Genomic DNA, 22,923 nt, shown 5'->3' with positions numbered 1-22,923 from the left:
ATATCTTTGTGTTCAGTTTAAAGTTTAATTCATGACTATATTCTGCCATGTACCCCCCAACTGCCTGTCTACTGTATTTCTGTCGTGACCTCTGGCTTCCTAAAACTGAAAAAAGCGCAAACTAAAAAGAAGAAAGGGAAAGGGGTAGAGTGAGGGAGGCAGCCTTTAATTTATTAAATACATGGTTATACTTACATTTAAAAAAAAATTCAGGATTTGACATTACAATTGAATGTTATTTTTGTCGGCATGATCAATTTTTGATTTGAGTCGGGGTCTTAGTTCACAGAAGAATGCTTTCTTTTGCTTAGTCACCTACGCTGCGCAGAAGTACGTAGGTTTCCTAACTCTGGCCCTGTAACATGCATAGTGCAGACATGCAAACATTTATTGCATCAAACCTATCAAGGGATTAGGAGCACACATCCTGACGTCCTGACAGTGGTGCCTGGATGAGTGAATCTGTGAATGCATCTGTTTAAACATTTGCATGTCAGTGTGTGAAGGATTACTGATTTTTGCTAATTTTCTGGCAACACCCCGTTCAACACCTCCATTTCCTTAATAACTTATTTAATGTCCTAACTAGAGGCGATGTGCCTGGATATATATGTTTTTTCTTTCTTGTTACTGACCCCCTGTGGCCAGGGTTCTAATTCAGTGCACTCCCTCATTCCCATTTGTGTTTTTTGTCAGCATGCACACAGCTTATGCTGGTGTATGTGCATGTAGGGTTGCCACCTTTTTGACGGAGAAAATACCGGCTATGGGGTGTGGCCTGGAAGGTGTGGCCTAAAAGTGGGAGGGGTTTAAGTAATAGCACAAGTAAAATTTAAAATTCTAAAAATAAACACAAATGTTAAAATGTTCACCACTTTGGTACCAGCAGCCTCTGCCCCCTTAAGGACCAGAGGCTGCTGGTACGCTAAAACGCCGCATCCCGACGAATCACTGCAATAATCACGCTGCTCTGTCCCCGCCGCAGGCTGCTCTCTCTGCCGTCTCTATGACGGCAGAGCGCTGTGCGCCGGTCAGGAGCCGCTTTCATTGGCTCCTGACCCTGTCACTCAATGTAAGCCAATGGGATTGGCTTACAGTAATGACAGGGCCAGGAGCCAATGAAAACAGCTCCTGCCCGGCTCACAGTGCTCTGCCGTCATAGAGGCGGCAGGGGCAGAGCGGCGGGAACTGGCGAGGACGCGCGGTGAATGGGACGTAGAGTTTAAGTCCGGTCAGAACCACAGCGCCACCCGCCCGCCGTAGATTTAAACTGCGTAGGTCCGCATTAGGTTAAAGAACACCGGTAAGGTTAAAAATTGCGCCTGGTTGGTACTTAACTCGGGAAGGGGAAGCCTCTAAATCCTAATGAGGCTTCCTCCATCCTCCTTGGTCAGCCTGATAGTGTGCTGGGACCCCCGTTGTCGCTGCGCGCAGTAGCAGCTTTTCACTTGGGCTCTGTGAAAATAGCCGAGCCCAATCAGGTCTGAGCGGGAAGCCTGCTGGGGCTAATTTTACCGGCAGATGACGTGCTGGTGAAACTTTTATTCCGGCGCCGGCTTTTAAGTGTTTTTTTCCAGCCGGGCCGGCCAGATACTGGCTGGGTGGCAACCCTATGTGCATGGTGCGCATGGATATATTACGTTAGCTCCCTTGTGCGATTGGTAAGATGCGCTATCTCTCCCAAGAGAGGACGTCAGGATGTGTGCTCCTAATCCCTTGATAGGTTTGATGCAATGAATGTTTTCATGTTTGCACTATGCATGTTACAGGGCCAGAGTTAGGACACCTATGTTTACCTGGGTACTTCTGCGCAGTGTAGGTGACTAAGCATAAGAATGCATTCTTCTGTGAACTAAGACCCCGGCTTTTAACTTAGCTGTAGGGATAACAGTGGTGCCTGGATGAGTGAATCTGTGAATGCATTTGTTTGAACATTTGCATGCGAGTGTGCGAAGGGTTACTGATTTTTTTTTTCTTCCCCCAGTATAGGTAGCCAGAGGGTGCTCCCCCCATAATTGGTAGCCAGAGAGGTCCCCCCATAATTGGAACCAAAGGGGGTGCTCTGTCTTTCATTATAGGTTGCCAGAAGGGCACCCCCATCCTTTATGCAGAAATCATAGAGGACCCCCACTACAACTCGCCTCCCCAGGATCGCAGCCTGTCTCCTTCATGTCCTCTCCCCAGGATCTGGCCACACGCGGCGCATCTTCATGTCCTCCTAGGAGCCTCATCTCTATGGTGAACCAACCTTAAATGCCTTTAACACTTTCTACAAGAGATAAACATTCAGCACTACGAAAAGCTTTTTATGCAGTGATTGCTGAGAAAATAAGCTCAGTTGCTTGCGCCACATAGCTAACAGTGTTTGGCCATAATGGCCTCAATTCACTAAGCGGTTTAGACTAGTCTACTGATGGTTTGGTGTAAATCAGTTACATCAAGAGGGAATTCACTAATAATTACCTAATGTTTTAGACCTGGTCGCTTGCTGGCGACCAAATTACTCTATAATTCACATTATGGCATATGGCGGTGCATGGAGCTCCTAAATTTCCTGTCGCCTATTTCTCCTGTTTCGGGGTACCACAGCTTGCTGAAAGTTTTCTGAATCAACCCCTATGTTACAGCTCTAAAATGCTGATCTCTTTATTACTGCTGACTGTGATTGGCTCTGACAGTGATTACATCATCAGGAGCTTGATAATCGGCTCCTGATCTGTGGGCAGGAAGCTAGACTATCTTTGGTCATCATAGTCCACACTGGCATGTACAGTACCTGTCTGAGCTCACCACTGATGATAAAAAGGCAGCTTCCTCACCCATTTTTCATCTAATGTACACAGTATACGATGGATTAAGTACCTTGTCTTAAGGACAAGTTTGCTAAAATCCTGAAATATATAAAATGCATAACAGTGCTAGTGCTGATTTAGTTCCAGGTTTAGATGAGCTTTACCTTTTTATTGTTATTACATGATAGATTGAAATTGTGTAATGTATTTAAGTTTTATTGGCTTCTCGGTGTCTTGGTAAGTTATTGCAGCTCTGAATTACATGCAGCTGATATAATGACACAATCACTTCTTTAACTAGCTGTGTGTAAAAATGCATTACATTATTTTTACTGAACGCATTACTGGAGTACATTGTGAATGTTTTGCACGGCACTCAGCTTTAAACATTTGCTGTTGAGCTGTAAATAATTAACTCATCATAGACCTCGGCAGATTTATAGAAAGTATAATATTAATTGAAATGAACTTTGCAGCCTTTTACAGGTGCTATTATTCACATAAATGTATGGCAGAGTAAACTTCTCCTATTAACAATGCACCGCTGAAGTGTTTACACTTATTCGCTGCAATGGGCTATTGTACTTACGTAGGTGATTTTGTTTAAATCATTATATGCTGCATTGTTTTACTTTACAATCCATTTTAGTCTAATCCACATTTTGTAATGATAGCTTAGCAAACCACAGCTATTAACCATTGCATGTCCAGGAAGGTTTTAGCCCTTCAAGCCTACGAATGGTTTACTGCAAATCATTTTATACTCTAGGTAAAAATTATGGGTAGTAAAGCAGACCGTGAAAGCATCATCTGCTCGCTGTATTACTAAAATGTCATTTTGACATTTCAAAATATTGTTTTCTGCACTGCTTTAAACGACTATAAGTGGTGTTGATATTTTTATTTCAAATACAGCATGTTCTTTACACTTAGTGCTGTCAACAGCCATTAGCTGCATTTGACCAGAAATTGCCTCTCATGGATTTACTGCTATCAGATGCTTCTGATTGGTTGCCACACACCAGTCAGTAGTATAAACATTTTGACTGTTCATTGTACTGGGGAGGAAATGGCAGAAGAGCTTTCCACTGAAATAAATGGAGAGGTAATGTGCAGTCTGTACTGCAGTGCCCCATCAGGGGCTAGAAGAGACAGCGATGTGTTATGTGACTAGCCTCTACAAGCAGTAGGCTTCTGATATCTATGGGTTAGGATGAGTGGAAGCAGATACCAGGGGCCTTAAAGAGAGTCTGAAGCGAGAATAAATCTCGCTTCAGACCTCAGATAGCAGGGGCATGTGTGCCCCTGCTAAACCGCCACTATCCCGCGACTTAACGGGGGTCCCTTCACCCCCAAATCCCCTCCGTAAAGCGGGGGAGCGCTTCCGCATTGGGGCAGGGCTAACCGCCTCAGCCCTGCCCCACGCGCGTCTGTCAGACGCGTATCTCTGCCTCTCCCCCACCCCTCTGTCTTCCTTCACTGAGAGGGGCGGGGGAGAGGCGGCGATGCGCGTCTGATAGACGCGACTGGAGGCAGGGCTGCAGCCGTTAGCCCTGCCTCCAGGAAGGGAAGATTTACGACCAAGACTACGACCAAGTCTTGGAGGGGTGGGTTTGGGGGTGAAGGGACCCCCGTTTAGCGGCGCGATAGTGGCGGTTTAGCAGGGGCACACATGCCCCTGCTAAGTATGAGCTCTGAAGCGAGATTTATTCTCGCTTCAGAGTCTCTTTAAAGGAGACTTGACCCAAGATAAAGCTACCCAAGGTAAGCACAGAGGTATGTTCATGCTAAAGTCACACGCCTCTGTGCATTGTCCGTCCTTCTTCTCATTCTCTCTGGTCCTCATTAGAGATGATCAAAGAGATGCAAATATTTCTGAGTTTATGCAGTTGTATGTACATTTTTATGCAAATATATGCGACTTGAAAATGGGCCAATCCAGTCCCACCCAGGTTTAAACTGATAAGTCCATTTTCAAGATGCATATATTTGCATAAAAATGTACATACATTTGAATAAACTTGGAAATATTTGCATATCGTTGATCATGCCTAGTCCTCATAATACATTTTTGAAAAATAGGACTTTTTTTTTCTACAGTCAAATTTTCAGACCGGAAGAGGCAGGCTTGCTGCAATGTTCCCTCCCCTCACTCCATTCTTTTCCCTTAACCCATTAGCAGCCAATTTATTTAGAGGCTTGCAAGTGTTTCAGGCCAATTTATTTTTATTTCTTCTTTGTTACATTTTTTTGCTTCTAATTAGTACAGCTGTAATGTTTATTTATGGCCATTTGTCATGAGGGGGCATTGTGAGAGAATAACAAAGTACTTTTGCTTTTAGTTTCTATATTTTCTGCTAGCTGAGAGAGATCAAAGCATTCCAAGAATTTACAGCACAATGGGTTCTGCTGACTGAGATCAAAAGCAGTGCACTTATCTCAAACAGGATAACTCTATTAAAGCTGATAATAGGGAGTTAAGGTGAGTGAATGGGATGAGGAGAGTTCACTAGCGCCATCTTGTGGCCAAAAAGTATATTACAGGTACAAAGTACATACATACACAATTACATACACACTATTAATAAAATTGATGAAATTACCCTTCCAACCCTCCCCCCCTCCCCCCAAAAAAAAAAAACACTTGTAAAAAAAATCAGCTTCAAATAAATAAATAGTTGCCTTTTTTAATCTATGTTTTATGGGGGGAAATTAATTTTAATTTATTATATAGGGGCTTGTAATTATGGCCAGAAGAAAAAAAAACAGAACAGAAAAATAACACCTATATTTCAAAATGATATATTGTCGCCATACATTGTGATAGGGACATAATTTAAACGGTTTAATAATCGGGACAACTGGGCAAATAAAATATTTGTTTTATCCACAGGAGAATGTTTAATTTTAAAAGTATAATGGCTGAAAACTGAGAAATAATGATTTTTTTCTCTTTTTTTTGTTTTTTCCCATTTAAAACGCATTTATAATAAAAAAAATTCTCAGCAAAATGTACTACCCACAGAAAGCCTAATTGGTGGTGAAAAAAACAAGGTATAAATCATTTTCTTGTGATAAGTAGTAATAAAGTTATTAGGGAATAAAAGGGAGGAGCACTGACAAGTGAAAATTGCTCTGGTCCGTTAGTGTAAAAACTCTTGGGGGTGAACTGGTTAATTGTTCCACAAGCATTTGCATGACTTTCTTTTCATCAAAACAAAATATTATTCTGGGTGAATGTTTCTGTCTCCCTTTAGTTCTCTCTCTTTTTACATTCTGTATATTAGAGATAAGATATCCATTCACTTAGTTCATGATATATTGGGACCAATTGTAATCAGGTAGAGTGCAGCAATTCATTAGTTTTGAAAAACTAGTGGTGGGTTTTTGGCAACCAACCAAAGCTTTCCATGTGTTTCAAGCTTTGCGTTTAATGACATAGTTGACATACAGTAATAAGCAAGTGGCTGTAGAGAGAACCAGCTCTGTTTGCCATTGTTTGGCTATTTAAGCTTGTGTTACTCTTTATAAGTTTACCTCCACTGTATGGCCTGGAACACACCAGAGGAGTTTTTCTGAGCGTTTTGAGTTTTTAAATCTGCTGCTAATGTTATCCTATGTGTCTGTGCACACTGGAGCAATGAGGTTTTGTAAAAAAAAAAAACATAGCATTACATTGGGAAGAGCTTTTGAAAACTCTAGCGTTTGGGCACTAGAGGTTTCAAAAGCTCTTCCCAATGTAATGCTATGGGTTTTTTTTACAAAACCTCATTGCTCCAGTGTGCACAGGCACATAGGATAACATTAGCAGCAGATTTAAAAACTCAAAACGCTCAGAAAAACTCCTCTGGTGTGTTCCAGGCCTAAGTTTCAGGTGCCCCAGGCCTGTTTTGTCATATGCCTGTAATTCAGCTTTTATGGAATCTGTAATGTTTTAGCATATTTTTATTTTTTGTGTTTAGCACAAGTAGCAATTGAAAATGTTTTTGATTACAGTGTATGAAATATTACAAATGTGAAAGTCTGATGTAAAATCTACTTTATTAAGCTGCAGAACAAACAGCATTAATGACCTTTCCAACATTTCAGCACTAAAATGCTATCACCAGTCTTTTCTCAGTCAGATAAAAATGTTGCTTTGCTTTCTATTTACTTTTTAGGTAACCAGGCTGAATTTGACTAAGGCCCAGTGCACACCGAGCGGTTTTTGGAGCGATCCGCCGGCAGCATCCGCCTCTAAAAACGCTTGTCTAATGTATTGCAATGGGATGGTGTACACCGGCGGTTTGCGGTTTTTGCCAAGCCGCAAACGCGCCTCCTGCTGCGCGTTTGCGGTTTTCGGAAGCGTTTCGTCCTCAATGTAAAGTATAGGAAAAACGCAAACCGCTCTGAAAAACGGTAGTTCAGAGCGGTTTGCCAGGCATTTTTGTTACAGTAGCTGTTCAGTAACAGCTTTTACTGTAACAATATGTGTAATCTGCTACACAAAAACGCACGCAAAACCGCTAGGTATGTTTAGAAAACCTCTCTAAACATACCTAGAATCACTCTGAAATCAGCTCCCAAAACCGCTAGCGTATTGCGGATCTGCTAGCGGTTTTGGTGTGCACTGGGCCTTACTCATTAATGTAGATAACAGCTGTAGTTTGTTTTTTTTTAGCATTTTTTTTTTCACCTATGAAAAAAAACCCCAATTGCAATTGGAGTTATTTTTGAATGTGAATTTTTTTATTTATTTTTTATCTAGACTTATCAAGTCCACCTTCTTGGAGTTAAATCCACCACTACCTCCTTTTTTAAATGATTTCAAATATATTTTATCATGGCGCCTCTGTTCCTTTTTACATACTACACATTTATAAAAGGCTGGCTTTGAGTGATTAGTGTGTCCAATCATCCTGTGCAGTGGTTGATTTTATCTATAACTGACACCCTGCCTATATAATTTAAAGGTGCGTACACACATGCGACTATAGTCGTTTGAAACGATCGTTCCCCGATCCTTTCAAACGACGATCGTTTGAAAAAAAGCGGCCAACGACCATTAAGTCTAACGACGGACGAGCTAGATCATTCAAAACGAATGATCTAGCTTGGCGGATTTTTCCCAACGACGATCGTTTGCAAAAGTAGTACATCGTTGGAAACGATCGTTCGTACTAGGCTTGACATGCGCATTTCACTATTTCTCCATGGAACTTTTCATTTTTATGCGCAGGTGCAATAGTTACTTTTACGCGATGTAACGTTCGTTCTAACGATCTGATCGTTGCACACCTTTTAAAACTAACTTTACTTAGGTCGTTCTTTCATCAATTAAAAGTTTGTTTGTCGTTGACAACGAACGATCGTTGTCGCATGTGTGCACGTAGCTTTACACTGTGTAAATAACAATATGACCCTGGTTATATTCTCTACCACGGTAACTATCTGATTAAAGTTATACATTTCACTGGTAGGGTTCACATGAATAATTATATTGATTTTCATAGTGAGGTATTTCAAAGTACAAAATAAATATATTGATAAGCAACACCAATTACATAAAAACATAAGCAACATTTTGAAATAATATATTGCAATAAAAGTAAAAGGGATAGATGATGCCCCAAGTGGAACTAAACTCAGAATGGAATCTCTGCTCTAAGGCCTAGTGCACACCAGAGCGGTTTGGCTGCAGTTTGCGATCCGCTTGCGGGTGCGGATCCGCTAGGGTAATGTATTTCAATGGGCTGGTGCACACTAGAACGGGAGGCGTTTTGCAGAAACGCATACTCCCGGGCTGCTGCAGATTTTGGATTGCGGATGCGTTTCTGCCTCAATGTTAAGTATAGGAAAAACGCAAACCGCTCTGAAAAACGGCACTTCAGAGCGGTTTGCCAGGCGTTTTTTGTTACAGTAGCTGTTCAGTAACAGCTTTACTGTAACAATACATGAAATCTACTACACCAAAAATGCTTCACAAAACCGCAAAATGCTAGCTGAAACGCTACAGAAAAATAAGAAAAAGCGTTTCAAAATCTGCTAGCATTTTGCGGATCTGCTAGCGGTTTTTGGTGTGCACTGGGCCTTAAAGAGTAGCCAGAGCATGATAAACTTTATGAACAAAAATGTATTAATTACAATTTATGGAAATCCTTAAAAAAATTGAAGTTTAAACTCACTTTGCAGTGAGCACTGAAGGGGTTAAGCATCAGTTTTACTCTGTAGGGAGAGAGAGGTAGTGGTGGTGCCCCTGCAGTCTATTCACAGATGCTGATAGGGCTGGAACCCACAAGGGCGATTTTGAGAGCATTTTTGGAGCGTTACAGAACGCTAGCATTTTACTTCCACTGGAGCGTTTGCAATTCCTCAAATCGCAAACGCAGGATATGCAGCATTTTGGGAGCATTAGCTCTTCAATGTAAAGTATATGAACGCTGGCGTAATCGCTCATCATAACCTGCATGGAGCGATTTTGCTAGCGTTTTAACGTTACCACACGCTGTAACAAATTTAAAATTAATTGAAAGGACCAATCAGACTTTAAAACGCTAATCGCTACACAACCGCAGGCAAATTGATACACTTTGTAAAATCGTTTCCTAAAACGCTCATGAAACCGCTGACAAACTGCTCATACAAAATGCTAGCGCTTGCGATTAGCGATAGTGTTTTGCAGTGGGTTCCAGGCCATAAGGACTGATTAGAAACCTTCATCTGGTTAAACATACACAGAAACAGAGCAGTGGATTTCTTCAACAACTATATGTTGAATAAAGGCTTTTCGCTGTATGCTGTGCTGAGTTCAGGTCCACTTTAAAGAGGCTATTAAAGGAAACATCAGGCAAAAAAGGTAAAATCAGCTTTACTCACCTGGTGCTTTCTCCAGCCCCTTGCAGCCGACTGTCCCATGCTGATCGCTCCGCTGTCCGTCGCCATCCCGGGCTCCCCACACGCTGTTTAGGCCGACCTCGAGGTCGTCCTTACTGCGGCTGTGTGAAACGCTGCTGTCAATCATGGCCACATTGTCCGCAGAGTACTGCACAGGTGCAGAATTACTGCGCCTGCGCAGTACGATGCGGACAACATGGCTATGATTGACAGCGGCGTTTCACACAGCCGCAGTAAGGACGACCTCGAGGTCAGCCTGAACAGCATGTGGGGAGCCCGGGACGGCGGCAGAAAGCGGAGCGATCAGCGTTGGACGGTCGGCTGAAGAAAGCCCCAGGTGAGTAAAGCTAATTTTACCTTTTTTTGCCTGATGTTTCCTTTAAGCCTGAGATTGCACTTTAACTATATGCTTGTATCGTATTGCGTTTTAAAGGTTATATTTACATGGCCGCTACATTTTTTTTCAGGATGGGGCAGAGCTATGCAATAGAACCCAGCGGCCTTGTGGCTTTGGAAAGGTTTTTAGGAGGAATGGAGTCTACGTTTAAATATAAATTTTAAATCTCAATATGATAGCAGCATAAAGTTAAGGTGTAATTTCAGACTGTATAGCCTCTTTAACTACTTGCCGACCGCTCCACACCGATTGGCGTGGACGTGGCGGCAGCCCCAGGACCGCTCCACGCCGATTGGTGTGAACAGCCTTCAGTCTCCAAGCGGCGATCGCCGGTCGGAGACTGTTAGACAGCGAAACCGCCGTCTAACTGTGTACATTACAGCGCTGTGTTCTGTAGCAGCGCTGTACTGGGGACAGCCGTGTGACGCGGCTGTCCCCTCCATAGGCTGGGGAGTGATCGGCTGTCATAGGCTGAAGCCTTTGACAGCCGATCACGCTGATTGGCTGGCGGAGGGAGGGCACAACAGAAAAATTTATAAAAAAAATATTTATTGAAAAAAATAAACTGTGGCGCGATCAGACCCCACCAACAGAGATCTCTGTTGGTGGGGAGAAAAGGGGGGTGGGGGGAGAAATCCCTTGTTTGCGGAGTTGTGCGGCCCTGCTGCTGCTGCAGTGGCCATTTTAGTAAAAAAAATAGCCTGGTCACTAGGGGGTTAAACACCACGGTCCTCAAGTGGTTAAATAGAACCCGAGGTGGATCTTTGGGGGGCAGATGGGACACAGAGACATGTCCTCTGCCTAATGAAATAGCTCTGTGTCCCCCATAGCTCTGTGTCTTGCACAGCACACAATGAAAAGCATTTATTCCACATATAGTTGCTGAAAAAATCCACTGCTATGTATGTTTACCCAGATATCAAGCACTTAAAGGAATACTTAAGGCAAAAAAAAATATTTACTCACCCGGGGCATCCCTCAGCCCCCTGAAGATCGATGGTGCCCTCGCAGCCCCGCTCCGCTTGTCCTGTCCCCGCCGGCAGCTACTTCCGGGTTCGACGACAACCGCCGACAGGCTGGGAACGCGGCTGATTCTCCACGTTCCCAGCTGCTATATCACCCTCTATGCTGCTATAGCGCATATATATATATATATATATATATATATATATATATATATATATATATATATATATATATATATATATATATATATATATATCTCTATCTATCTATCTATCTATCTATCTATCTATATCTATATATATATATAATATTATTTTTTATTTTTTTTTTTTGCCTTAAAGAGGAGCTGTTAGGTATAGGGTCTCAGAGAAAATAAACACATATATCAGTAGCTAAAGATTGGCTGTACTTACATTACATATGCATTTCACTGTCCACGTTTGGATTTCACAGAATTTGTATATAGTATATGCAGAGATAGATGCTCCTGACAGCTCATGGCAGGCTCCATGTTTGTGAAGCCAAATGTGTCGTCATGTCCTGCCTGCTTCTGATCACAGATAAGCTCGTTCTTGAACAACACGGTGTGCAGTGAATATTAATGAGCCATGTGGCTAGGAACAATAGCTGAGTCCTGCAGTGTACTCTGCCCCGAGATTTATCAGTGCTTCGCGCTGGACTGATTAGAAGCTCCTGTACCGTCTCATTAGCAGCCGAGGGGAGGGCCCCAGAATGCTTTGCAGTTTAGCTGCGGCTTGCGTCTTTATGGGTCTATAACAGACTTTAAGATAAGCACACATCAAAGGTAACTGAAATGTTTATCTTCACTAATGGCTTTTGAGCTTCCTTCTAAACTGTTTAACACAGGAGAATAGAGGTTTAAATTAGCTTCTGCAGCCTGACAGTTACTCTTTAAGTATTCCTTTAACAGAAGCCACTGTTCCTTGTTTTTCAGAACCTGCACTATTTCATTGACTGGTGGCAAATTCTGACACTTGTATCTGCTAGGGTTGCCACCTTTTGACGGAGAAAATACCGGCTATGGGGTGTGGCCTGGAGGGTGTGGCCTAAAAGTGGGAGGGGTTTGTTACGACCCTTTTTAAAAAATAGCACAGGTAAAATTTAAAATTATAAAAATAAACACAAATGTTAAACTGTTAAAGTTTAAAGAACACCGGTAAGGTTAAAAATTGCCTCAGGGAAGGCTCTAACTCCTAATGCATCAGAGTAACGTCTGCGTCGTCAGAAGACGGAGCCGAAGTTGCTTAAAGGGGTTCTGTGGGGGTTTCTGAGGAGAAAAACTGCCACTTACCGGGGGCTTCTATCAGCCCCCTGCAGCGGTAATGTCCCACGCCGTCCTGCTCCCATCCGCCTTTTCCCGCAGCCGGCACCGGGCTATTATTCGTCTGTCACACAGACGAATAATGCGCGTTGCCGCGCCTCCGCTCACGTCATCTGAGGCTTACGGCGCACGCACAGACCTCCTGCGCATGAACAGTAGACCCGGACTGACGTCACTGTGCCTGTTACCAGGGCTCATCGTGGCTGAATGGCAGACCGCGGGATGACGGGGTGGGACTTAGATGTGTTTATGGGGCGGGAGGAAGCCCAGGGTAAGTATCAGAGCTGTATTTTCCTTCCTCTCTGAGTCTTTTTAAGCATCAAAACACTGTAATATGTTGCAGAAGCTACCAGTGTTATAGAAATATATAAAAGGGTGGGTCATAACTATGGTAGAATTAGATTGTGAGCTCCTCTGAGGACAGTCAGTGACATGACTATGTACTCTGTAAAGTGCTGCAGAAGATGTCAGTGCTATATAAATACATAATAATAATAACAATATGGTAGGACACTAGACTGTGATTATGGTAGAATTAGATTGTGAGCCACTCTGAGGACAGTCAGTGACATGACTATGTACTCTGTAAAGTGCTGCAGAAGATGTCAGTGCTATATAAATACATAATAATATGGTAGGACATTAGACTATGACTATGGTGGGATTAGAGTGTGAGCTCCTCTGAGGACAGTCAGTGACATGACTGTTGTACTCAGTAATGCGCGGCATAAGATGTCAGTGCTATATAAATACATAATAATAATAATAATAAATGGTTTGGCCTTGGAATATGACTATGGTAGGGATTAGGTTGTGAGCTTCTCTGAGGACAGTCAACGACATGACTATGTTACTCAGTAATGCGCTGCATAAGATGTCAGTGCTATATAAATACATAATAATAATAATATGGTAGGACATTAGACTAGGACTATGGTAGGATTAGAGTGTGAGCTCCTCTGGGGACAGTCAGTGGCATGACTATGTACTCTGTAATGTGCTGCAGAAGATGTCAGTGCTATATAAATACACAATAATAATATGGTAGGACATTAGGCTATGACTATGGTAGGATTAGATTGTGAGCTCCTCTGAGGACAGTCAGTGACAGTGACATTACTGCTTGATTCGTAAAGTGTTTAAAATATGTCAGTGCTATACAATTTAAATAAACGATAATAATTAAACGATAATATTTAGTCATTTAGAGTGAGCTGTTGTTAATTTCTTTTTTCGCAAAGGGGCATAGAGGGAGAATGAGAATAAGGAGGGTGGTAGATAGATAAAGAAACATTGCAGAGTGGACAGAGTAGAGGGTGGGGTGAAAGACGGTAAAGGTGGCTATACATAAGGCCGATCGAACATCTGATTTAATTATAATTATTAATTATATAATAACATATGAAAATCGGTGCTGCTAAGAGCAAGCCCGATCGATGATGTGATCAATTTTGGGCTGAAATTGGTCGCATGTATCGATCACAAATGCTGAAAGATGTAGGGCTGGCATGCTCGATCAGATGCACAGTGGTAATGGCGTTCAATATCAGGATAAGGGCAGAAACCCCCGGAGCTGTCCCCCAATATAAAATGTGCCCCATGCAGTATACTTTACCTGTTGGTGTCCACCGCTGCCTCCAGGCTCCATCCTCATACATGCGCCCGACGTGGTTGCTGGCGTATACGTGGGTGCATACGTGATGTCACACGCATGCCCACGTATATGCCGGCAATCACGTGGGGAGTGTATGAGGATGGAGCCCAGAGGCAGCAGTGGACACCGACAGGTAAAGTATACTGCATGGGGCACATTTTATATTGGGGGGGGACATCAGCGAGGCGGCGCCGCAAGGCTGATTCCTGAGAGATTTCATACTGAAATCGATCTAGAATCGGCCTGTGGTGTAAGGGCAGCCGACAGATCTGTCTCTTGGTCGATCTGCCCATGTATGGGCACCTTAATAATAATAATAATAATAATAATATAAGGACTGTGTGGAAGAGAGACATGAGAATGGGGAGATAGAGAAAAGGGGGACATTAGAAAGAGGGTAAGATAAGAAAGTAGAGTCACAAGAGAGAGAGAGAGAGAGAGAGGTTGGGGGAGATGAATAACTGCAGGGTGATTTTTCACCAGGTCTCCAGTCTTTACCTCTACCATTAGGCTGGTGGAACATACAGAGACAATAAGCTTTCATAAAAACATACTGCTGCGAATAAGACATGAGAAAAGAGAGAGGGGGAGGGGGTCAGGGGCACACGGCAGAGATAACAGATCAAAGTCAGGCTAATAAACTGTGAATTGTCAGGCTTACACACAGCGCTGCCTCTGCTCAGCTGTAACCTCTCCCTGTCTGCAGTATGTCACAGTCTCACCCTGACCCTGCTGCTGTGTAGATCAGTTCCCTGGATGAGAGAGTCTGACTGTCACACATCTAAACTTGCCGCTCTGCAGCTGGAAAGCCGGGGGAGGAGCCTGTACTGTGCCTGCCTGAGGTGCGTGTCAGAGCCATTCAGATTGTGCAGCTGAATGAAGGGCCCCCATGCCGCTGCAGGAGAAGTGCAGAGAGGATGGAGAGGGAGCCACAACGTCACATTACAGGTGACCTTACCGGGAAAACTCCCGAAGCCCCGCTGGCTCAGCACAGTACGAGCCTGCCCTGAACTCACGCTGTTCAGGGAAGAGACCAGTGAGCTCACAGACTCCCTCTCGGCTGGGCTCCTCCTTCTTCCCCAGAATCCTCACTGTGATTGGCTGGCAGTTCATAGCCAGCCAATCCAAGAACAGAGGAGGGAGAGCTGTCTAGGTTCAGGTTGCAGAGCGGAGCATGTTGGGGCTGATTTTTCCGGCAGATGACGTGCCGGTGAAACTTTTATTCCGGCACCGGCTTTTAAGTGTTTTTAACGGCTGGGCCGGCCAGATTCCGGCCGGGTGGCAACCCTAGTATCTGCTAGTTTGTTACAAACAGTGTGTAAAGGCTGTACTTTATGTAAAACAAAGTAAGCAGACTGAGCAATGTTTTCTGCTAATCTTTGTAATTTATAGAACTGTTCTGAAAAGATTTTATTGTTCAACAGAAGTAGAATTTCTTTTTTACGTGTTAGCATCTACCCAGTGGTGAAATATTTGATTTACTGTACATATAAAGCACAGCTCTCTAGCTAAAGATTCTACTTAGTAGATATAATGACATATCCTGACCCTGCACCAAATGAGTAATTTTACATCAAATGTAAATGCAATATTCAGATCTTTGGTCAATTAAAAAAATAAATACCATAACACCAGGACTGTTAGACATTTGAATTGCATCACACTGTAAGAATGTGCTTCCTAACTGGCCAAAGTACTGCAGAAAAATAAACTTTTCTTCTATGGAATAAATTGGTGTATTTGGAAAGTAATCTCCACTTGTCATAAGCAGTTGTATTCTTGTTGCTGCTCTGTAGTAGATTTCTCAAATTAGCTCCAGATGTGTCTCACATAATCTGATCTGGACAAATCCACTTATCATATTTAATGGAACTAGAAAGGACTGCTGCTGTGTGCACAGCAAACACTGGGATCTTTCTACAGTAATGCTGGGTACATACTTTGAGATTTTTCTGGCCGATTTACTGTCAGATTGATTATTTCCGACATGTCCGATTTGCTTTCCGATCGATTTCCGAGCATTTTCCGATCGATTTCCTATTAAAGTGAACGGAAATCATTCGGAAAGCAAATCGGACATGTTGGAAATAATCGATCTGACAGTAAATCGGCCAGAAAATCTCATAGTGTGTACCCAGCATTACATTTATCCACTATACAGTAAATGTGTTAGACATATGTAGCTGCTGGTTAATGCAATTCATCTTTGAATATTGTTTCACTCCTTTTAAGCCTCATAACACATCTAACACTTTGATCTCACAAAATAATTATTCATGATTGTTTTGGGTGACTGAAATCTGTTTAAACACGCTGCAGGGCTCTCTGCAGAGCTCTGCTTTATAAGGAGAGGAGAGAGGGAGGGACGAATGAGTGAGTGCTGCAGGAAATTGGTGATTGGATATGAGGGAAAACCATGCTCCAATGCTGATGCAATGATGAGTCTGCGGATGTCTGGCTACACACACACAAAGACAGAAGGAAGGGAGCACTGTTCCAACAAGCCGTGACGGTCTTCTGCGTTTTACCTGGACACGCACGCACGCACGCACACACACACACACACACACACGTTTTTGATCTATGCTGAAAATGACAAATGGTTGAATTACTTGAAATATTCATTACTTTCTGCTTATCAGCATGAAAATACTCTTACCAGAAGATGTTTGTTTAACATTGATGTTTCTAATCGAAGGAGAAAGTTTTATTAAGTAGTACGGATACATTTGATGCTATTTTACTTTAAAGTGCCACTTTTATTTCCTTTTAAACAAAGCCAGTTGCCTGGCAGTCCTGCTGGTCTATTAGGATTCAGTAGTGTCTGAATAATGCCAGAAACAAGCATGAAGCTAATCTTTCAGATCTGACAATGATGTGAGAAACATCTGATCTACTGCATGCTTGTTCAGGGTTTATGGCAAAAAGTATTAGATTTAGAGGATTAGCAGGATAGCCAGGCAACTGGTATTGCTTAAAAGGAAATAAATATGGCCGCCTCCATTATCTCTCTTGCTTCAGTTGCCCTTTAACCCTTGAGGTACAACAGGTTAAAGTACAAGTACATAGAACACCCACTGGGACATCCACGTCACTGCCCATCAACCTATCAAAGTCCCCCTGCCCCCCTCCCCCCAACACCACCTTAGACCAGATACCAGCCAAGGGGAAGAGTCGTTGTAACCCGCCACTAGTTTAGTTCATATAGTTATGATAAGGATTCTTTTGTTATTTAAGGCAGATAACCATTCCAGTAGATTTCTCAATAAAGGATATTTATATTTTTTACACAGTGCACAGAGCAGACTTCCGTGGTTGGCTTGTGGCTTAAAGCGGTGAGAGTCGTCCACTATGCCCTACATGTGTGCTGTTTCATTCCCATCTGGAGCACACCGTTTTTTGTACTTTTTTTTTTTTTCTTTTGTGTTTTCTCCTAGGTGATATTTTTGCACCTATATCAATAAAATGCCTTTTAGGCTGTAGACACACCGTGAGTGCTTTCTGAGAGCTTTTCTGACTATCAGTGCTTTCTGAGCATTTTTTTAAAAATCGCGCCCATTGACTTAAATTAAAATCGCGGTAAGAAAATGCTCAGAATAATTTTGACAGTACTTTTTCACCTACTTTTTGGAACATTTTCAATTACAAAGTGTGGAAAAGTTATTAAACAGAAGATGAAAAATGATCGCTTAGGAGAAAAAGTGAATTGAATTATCACACTTGTTAGTATGTTTGAGCACAGTAGTCAGTTATTTCATAGTTCAACAAAGCTAGGGTCATACACGAGTAGTCAGATGGCAGTGGTACAATGGGTCGAGACAAAGGCTTGGTCGTTTAACAGGCTGAGGTCATACACAAGTGGTCAGATGGCTGAAGTACAGAAGGGTGAAACAAAATCAAGGTCTAAAGACCAGCAAAGATCATACACGATCAATAAATCAGAATACTGGACTAACTGGAGTAGATAGATAGATAGAGCTCAAACAACTAACTAGACTAATCGCAATCTCAAATACAATATATAATGTCCCAAAGACAAAGTGCCCTGCACCGGCATACTGAATGCTATCACGGGCAAGGACTGACTGAGAGACAGGGGTTTATATATACCAAGCCCGCCCAAAGCCATTCCATCCCACAGCATCCAATCAGCACCAAGCTTCAGTGCCAGCAGACCAACTCTCAACTGACACCATCATTGCCGACGACGAGGGGCATAAGAGCAGCACTGAGCCACGCGCGCCCGTCCACCCGGGGATGCAGGGGAGACACGCACTCCCAGTCACCGCCGCAGGGGTGCTGGGGATGCCGCCAGACGAATAGGAAGAGGAAGCTCGCGGCCGCGCTCCGTCATCCGAGTCGCCCGAGCCATCGCTGGTACCGCTGACAGGTAAGTCCTTTACATGAATAGGGGCCCAGGTGTCAGAAATAATCATGCAAAGTATGTGGCTACTAAAAGTACATTCCAACTATTGGGGTGTCTATAGAGCTGTTAACTGCAGAAGAATATCTTGTAGGAAGCTAAAGAGTTTTGTTCAGCGTCGTGTTTATTGATGACGAATGAGGCGTTTTCAGGAAAATGTTTCTGCTCCTTTTGGAGAATTCTATCATTATTATTCATGAAAGAAGATGTGTGCCATGGAGCTTGGCCAGGAGAAGAAAAAAAGAAAACTGGTCTAATTTATATTTGCTTGTTGTAATTATTTATGTGTGGTGAAGCACTTCAAGAAAAAAGAGCCTGGAAAACTTAGATAATGTGAGGCTACTGAAGTGTGTCCGGCTTCCCACTTTTTTCTTCAGTGATATTAGCCTGCGCTTTCACAGATATTTCCATCCGGCTTCTCTGTGGCTCAAATTAGTGCTATTTAAACGCTGCAGAAGGTTAACATTCCTGCCTGCATCAATCTTCCCTTCATGTTCTGCTGGCTCGCTACCATATTGGTGTGATGCCTTTATATGCAAATTCCCTGACAGTTTGTGCGCACACATATTGCTTTTAGATAAGCTACTCGGTACTTTGATCACCTCTTTATTTTTGTTTGTTTTACGCTGAAATGTGTCTGCCAGTTCTTAGCGGAACGCAGTGTTCATTCCAGCAGAGAGGAGCAGGGGAATTGACCTGCATAACCATTGGTAATTTCTCTGTCTGCAAACAGCTGCGCACTTGTACAATATTTTCTGCAGCATAGAAAATAGCCATAAAAATAAAATCGAGGATTTATGTAAGACACATCATTTATTCAAATACCACCTCTCATTTCATGCAGTTAACCACTTCACAGCTCCAGTACAGTATATCTACTCCCCTGCAGACTTCATCTAACCGCCCAGGGGAGTAAATATACGTACTCCCGCTGCTACCACTGCTGAAAGCGCTCCCGCTTATTTGATGCGCTCGTTCATGTTGCCATCTGCCCGCCAGGAGATCAATGAATGAGAAAGCAATTCCTAATCATTGATCTAAGTCCCCGTAGCAATTATCGGCGCCTTTTATGAGAAGCTGCATGATCATTCTAATAAATAAAAGTTTCCCATTCTCAGTACACTTCCTGTAAGCATACATATTTCGCTTACAGGACATATAACAAAAAAAAGACTGAGGCCATCTTGTGGCCAAATAGTAAAACTACATCTAAAAGTACTTTTTTTAAATGCAAAGACCTGTTTTTACATTTTAAATTAACCCCTTACCTCCCACACTCCCCAATAGTTACCAACATTTATTTTTTTTGTAAAAAAAATACAATGAAATAAATTTACAATTATAAAAAATGCATTAATAGTTTTCTTAGGGACTGAACTTTTTTAATATGTATGTCAAGACGGTATAATACTGTTACTTTATAAATTATGGGCTTTTTATTAATGATGGATGCAAAACTGAAAAAAATGCATCTTTATTTCCTAATAAAATATTGGCACCAGATATTGTGATAGGGACATCATTTAAATGGTGTAATAACTGGTACAAATGGGCACATTAATTACGTGGATTTTAATTACGGTAGCATGCATTATTTTAAAATTATAATGGCCAAAAACTGAAAAATAAGGATTTTTTTTCCAATTTTTTTTTCTTATTTTTCCATTAACCTCCTTAGCGGTAACCCCGTGTGTGACACGGGGTAAGCCGCCGGAGGGTGCCGCTCAGGCCCTGCTGGGCCGATTTACTTAATTTTTTTTTTGCTGGACGCAGCTAGCACTTTGCTAGCTGCGCCAGCACCCCGATCGCCGCCGCCGTGCGCCCGATCGCCGCTATCCGGTGCGGCGCGCGCCCCCCCCCCCCCCAGACCCCGAGCGCTGCCTGGCCAATCAGTGCCAGGCAGCGCCGAGGGGTGGATCGGGTCTCCCAATGACGTCCCGACGTCGCTGACGTCGGTGACGTCATTCCGCCCCGTCGCCATGGCGACGGGGGAAGCCCTCCAGGAAATCCCGTTCTTTGAACGGGATCTCCTGATCGCCTATCGCCGGAGGCGATCGGCGGGGCTGGGGGGATGCCGCTGAGCAGCGGCTATCATGTAGCGAGCCCTCGGCTCGCTACATGATTTTAAAAAAAAATAATTAAAAAAAAACTGCTGCGCTGCCCCCTGGCGGTATTTTTCATACCGCCAAGGGGGTTAAAAAACATTTAGAATAAAAAAATTCTTGGCATAATGTACCACCCAAAGTAAGCCTAATTAGTGATAAAAAAAAAAACACCTTTAACACATTTCATTCTGATAAGTAGAGATAAAGTTATTGGCAAATAAATGGAAGGAGCTGAAAGATGAAAATTGCTTGGATGCTGAAGGGGTAAAACCCCTCAGTTGTGAAGTGGTTAAAGGGGCACTATGCCGAAAACTATGCTCTTCCACTATCCCCACCATCAGCTGTTTAAAGGACACATCTGAGCTCATTGAAAATAAAAAAAAGAATCCACTGACCTGGGGTTTCCTCCAGCCCATGTGCTCTTGCCACAGCTCCGCTCACAGCCGGTGGCCCGGGGTCCCTTCCAACACAGGATGTCCACTGCGTCTCTGAGTCGCACTGACATCATCCGGACTGTACTACGCAGGCGCAGTAGTTCTGCGCCTGCGCAGTACAGTCCGAATGACGTCATCACGACCAGTGAGCCGGATGCTGGAGCGCAGGAGAAGCCGACCTGGTGAGGTCGGCCTCTCCCCTGGAGGATCGGTAGCCACCAGAGCTGAGGCAAGGGCGGATGCAGGGGGCTGGAGACAGCCCCAGGTAAGTGTTTTTTTTATTTTTAAAGTGCTCAGACCTTCCCTTTTAATAGACAACATACATTTCTCCATAAAGCTTGTGTTAAAAAAAATAGCTCCTAACACCAATTCTTTTTTCTACACAGCCAATCTGTGCCATTAAATCAGCTGTTTCTGACGGGTTAGTGAAGCAACTAAGCTGTAAGCGAAGGGTTGGCTGTTCCCCTGCTCTCTAACTGCTATCAGCCTTCTGGTGTGGATTATGGAATAGCATAATTTTCACCACAGTTCCCCTTGAAAGGTAACCAAAAGTGAGAGGGATACAGAGTCTGCCGTTTTTACTTCCTTTTAAACAGTTTCAGTTGCGTGGCAGTCCTGCTGATCCTCTGCTTCTAATACTTTTAGCCATAGACCCTGAATAAGCATGCAGATCAGATATTTCTGACAAAAATCTGACTAGATTAGCTGCATGATTGTTTCAGGTATGTGATTCAGATATGACTGCTGGAATGATCAGCAGCAGGGATCACTGTAAGAAGAAAATGTTGAGCTTCTGAGAGGAACTGACGGTGAGGTTAGTATGTAATATTCATTTGCAGCTACGTCGTGTTTATTTTAAATAATTTTCCTCGCTTCAGGTTCCCTTTTAAAGGAGCACTATTGCAAAAAATTTCAAAATGTAAAATGCCTGCATACACACTATGATAAGTGCGTTTCTCCTAGATTTAAAATGCACTTTTTAGTATTTTTCTTCTTTGTTCCTGTCACTTATGGTATCCCATTTGGGACCGCCTGTAGTTAAAACTGTGCCGCACTTGTGGCTGCATAAGCCTGATGCAGCATCGTTTTTAACTACACTGGCTCCCTCCCATAGGACACAATAGTGCGTCCCTGTCGCCACTAAACTCTGTTGTCATTAGACAGACGAACTCCGTACGACAGTTAGGAGCTAATTTCAGTTACTTCTGACCCTGTGATTACTGTGAGCCAATTACATGAATCATACATTGAAAAATGAAAAAAAAAGTCTTTGGACCTTAAGGGGCCAGAGCCTTGAGCCCATTACTGAATGGCAGCTGCTCAGTCCAGCTGCCAGAATATTGTGCAAATGAGTTGTCAGTTCAGCCTTCATCTTTGTATAGATCATTTCCAGGGAGTGCTTTTGTAAAGAGAAAAGGAAATATGGAGAATCCCCTATGAGGTGATTGACTAGTCCAAAACCAGATTTTTACCACCTTTTGTAAGTGACCTCAACATATGAGAAAAGTAATTTATAGTGCATTTTACTCTGGGAGAAGTGCACTTTTTATAAGTATACTTTACACATGTATTTTATATTTGTATTTATTTTTGCGATAGTGGTCCTTTAAGATAGTTTTATACCGTCCAATACACTGTACTACACTTTATGTTTGCATCTTCAGAATGCATCTGCGAGTCGATTCAATTAACCTTTTTATGCTGCACATAATAACCTTCCTCTCAGTTTAATGGAGTCGAGCTGCAGAAGTATGTTGGCCGTATAGATCTGTTTATAAAACAAACAGCTGTGGAATCTTCCAGGAGACGTAATGGCTGACCCCGGGTGTCCTGCTCTTGGAATATTCCTGTAATTAGTTTTATTTCAATAAGCGTTTGAACTCTGATGAATACCTATTGCCTTCATATTAGCTGCCAGTAGACAGATCCGTGTCATG

At 42.8% G+C, this 22,923-nt stretch overlaps 1 protein-coding gene across 1 annotated transcript in view; it reads left to right on the top strand.

The window, feature by feature from the left end:
• ERICH1 (glutamate rich 1) overlaps positions 1-22,923 on the top strand; it is an 84,874-nt gene that overhangs the window by 37,487 nt on the left and 24,464 nt on the right. The gene's annotated exons all lie outside the window — the stretch shown is intronic.

The sequence above is a fragment of the Hyperolius riggenbachi genome, chromosome 4 (assembly GCF_040937935.1).
Source record: "Hyperolius riggenbachi isolate aHypRig1 chromosome 4, aHypRig1.pri, whole genome shotgun sequence".
NCBI classification, from domain to species: domain Eukaryota; kingdom Metazoa; phylum Chordata; class Amphibia; order Anura; family Hyperoliidae; genus Hyperolius; species Hyperolius riggenbachi.
The sequence above is the reverse complement of the archived record's forward strand: the minus strand, read 5'-3'. Positions and strand labels throughout refer to the sequence as shown.